At 50.4% G+C, this 3,138-nt stretch overlaps 1 non-coding gene across 1 annotated transcript; it reads left to right on the top strand.

The window, feature by feature from the left end:
• The first annotated feature begins 2,710 nt into the window (after window positions 1–2,710).
• Window positions 2,711–2,822, top strand: LOC125993466 (U5 spliceosomal RNA). Its single transcript, XR_007490242.1, has one exon. It is a non-coding gene; the product is annotated as a U5 spliceosomal RNA (small nuclear RNA).
• The last annotated feature ends 316 nt before the right edge of the window (window positions 2,823–3,138 follow it).

The following is a 3,138-nucleotide window of genomic DNA, read 5'->3' as shown; positions in this document are numbered from 1 at the left end:
CCGACTCACGACGTCCCGAGTCGAGGTCAGCAGCACGCCATCCCCACTGTAAACAGTGTTGACGTTGCACTGCTTCCCCCTCCTGAGACGCCGGATGGTGGACCAGAATTTCCTCGAAGCCGTCCGAAAGTCATTCTCCATGGCCTCACCGAACTCCTCCCACGCCCGGGTTTTTGCCTCAGCAACCGCCGAAGCCGCGTTCCGCTTGGCCATCCGGTACCCGTCAGCTGCCTCCGGAGTCCCGCAGGCCAAAACGGCCCGATAGGACTCCTTCTTCAGCTTGACGGCATCCCTTACCGCCGGTGTCCACCAGCGGGTTCGGGGGTTGCCGCCACGACAGGCACCAACGACCTTACGGCCACAGCTCCGGTCGGCCGCCTCAACAATGGAGGCGCGGAACATGGTCCACTCAGACTCAATGTCCCCCGCCTCCCCCGGGACGTGGGAAAAGCTCTGCCGGAGGTGGGAGTTGAAGCTCTTCCTGACAGGAGATTCTGCCAGACGTTCCCAGCAGACCCTCACAGAGCGTTTGGGTCTGCCAGGTCGGACCGGCATCTTCCCCCACCATCGGAGCCAACCCACCACCAGGTGGTGATCAGTTGACAGCTCCGCCCCTCTCTTCACCCGAGTGTCCAAAACATGCGGCCGCAAATCCGATGACACGACTACAAAGTCGATCATCGAACTGCGGCCTAGGGTGTCCTGGTGCCAAGTGCACACATGGACACCCTTATGTTTGAACATGGTGTTCATTATTGAAAATCCGTGTCGAGCACAGAAGTCCAACAATAGAACACCGCTCGGGTTCAGATCAGGGGGGCCGTTCCTCCCAATCAAGCCCTTCCAGGTCTCACTGTCATTGCCCACGTGAGCATTGAAGTCACCCAGTAGAACGATAGAGTCCCCAGAAGGAGCGCTCTCCAGCCCTTCCTCCAGGGACCCCAAGAAGGGTGGGTACTCTGAGCTGCTGTTTGGTGCATAGACACAAACAACAGTCAGGACCCGTCCCCCCACCCGAAGGCGGAGGGAGGCTACCCTCTCGTTCACCGGGGTGAACCCCAATGTGCAGGCGCCCAGCCGGGGGGCAATAAGTATACCCACACCTGCTCGACGCCTCTCACCGTGGGCAACTCCAGAGTGGAAGAGAGTCCAGCCCCTCTCGAGAGGGCTTGTACCGGAACCCAAACTGTGTGTGGAGGCTAGTCCGACTATATCTAGTCGGAATCTTTCTGCCTCACACACCAGCTCGGGCTCCTTTCCAGCCAGAGAGGTGACATTCCATGTCCCAAGAGCCAGCTTCTGCAGCCGGGGATCAGACCGCCAAGGTCCCCGCCTTTGGCTGCCGCCCAGCTCACATTGCACCCGACCCCTTCGGCCCCTCCCACAGGTGGTGAGCCCATGGGAAGGGGGACCCACGTTTCCATTTCGGGCTATGCCCGGCCGGGCCCCATGGGCGAAGGCCCGGCCACCAGACGCTCGCCTTCGAGCCCCGCCTCCAGGCCTGGCTCCAGAGGGAGGCCCCGGTGACCCGCGTCCGGGCGAGGGAAAACTAAGTCCATTTATATTACTCATCATAAGGGGCTTGTGAGTATTATCGTATGTTGAAACTATAATATTATATAGTTTGTTATTGGAGGTCTCAAATAATGTTGACAGTTGGGGGCTCTGTGGTGCGCCAGGGGCATTGTACTGCTATGTAAGACATGAGTGGGGAGAAAATAAAAAGTTGCTGAATAAAGAAGTTGCATTCGCGTTCATCTCTACTCCGTATAAACACAACAGTCGTGGACTGCGTTCGCGCTCTCCCCTGGTCTTTCTGATTAAAACAAAAATCACACGCAGTCGTACGCACATGGAGTTTAGGTCTGCGGTGCTGTGACACACTGAATGCTTTTGAGCATGTTATTAACTGTACTATGGAACTGTGCATTTGCTTGCTAAACTGTATTAACCAAATTAGTCAATGCAAAATAATATGGAATTACCACGTTCCTGACTCGTCATATGATATGAACGTATCAAAACCTTTTTGTCGGCTGTAGGTCTGTCTTTTTAAGAATACGCCCGATTGTTGTTCCTCATACATCTCAGTATAGATTTCTAGAAAACAACATTTACTTTCTAAAGTAAATTGACAGATTTATATTCAAATGTCAAATATCGAACGCCACCATCACAGTGGAGGTAAATTACACTCCAAACCATGCCAGCAACGAGAAAAGCCTCAATTATTTGCGACACGAGAGATATAGAGCACTTCTGAAATTTGAAAAATCATTTGAGAAATTACGATCGTATTTTGTTTCCCGATTTGAATAAAGTTATGAAATCACACGTTTTCAAATAAAACACAGAGATGGGATCATTTCCCATTCTCTCATACCAAAAGTACACGTACCAAGACATACAACTGTTTTTACCTTCAATACTCATAATAGACGCCCAATCGATAGGTGACGCTGTTTGAAAGAAGGTTTGATCAGGTACCTACAATCCTGTGCGCCAAAGATGTTTAAAGTAAAAAAGACATTAATGAAAACAAAATACTTGTTTAAACCTTCTATTTAGGTTGAGTCCTTGTAAGTATAGTAAATCTATCAACGTCTATTGTTTGTATTAGAAGGACTGGTTGCTACAATTTGAGTGTGAGACCGCCTGTGAATTTGGTGAGACCAGCAGTGACGTGGCCCGTTTTGACCCAGATTATCAGATCTCTCTTTCTTTTCAGATGGAATAAATCTTTCGCCTTTTACTAAAGATTTCCGTGGGGAGGAACAATAAGAGTCTCTACCCATTCTCACCAACGGTTTGTTAGAATAGGCCTCTTTGGCACCACTTTTATGGTTAAAATTCTCTCTTCTATGATCAGCTCACTTAATCCCTCAAACCCAAGAACCGAGACTACACTTGATTTTAGCCAAAAGGCCGAGAAGCGATGGAGTATGCGAGTGACGGACTCACTTACAGGCTTCCCCGTCTACCCATTCTCAGCAACGGTTTGTTAGAATAGGCCTCTTTGGCACATGTGATTAGCTGGGTAGCTTGAGCTATGCCGTTATATCGCTGCAACCCTTCTCTTGCTTTATTAGCTTTCTCTTCTCTATGACACCCTTTGCACATATGTAGAAGTCGCTCTCA

The sequence above is a fragment of the Syngnathus scovelli genome, unplaced genomic scaffold (assembly GCF_024217435.2).
Source record: "Syngnathus scovelli strain Florida unplaced genomic scaffold, RoL_Ssco_1.2 HiC_scaffold_29, whole genome shotgun sequence".
In the NCBI taxonomy this organism is placed as follows: Eukaryota; Metazoa; Chordata; class Actinopteri; order Syngnathiformes; family Syngnathidae; genus Syngnathus; species Syngnathus scovelli.
The sequence above is the reverse complement of the archived record's forward strand: the minus strand, read 5'-3'. Positions and strand labels throughout refer to the sequence as shown.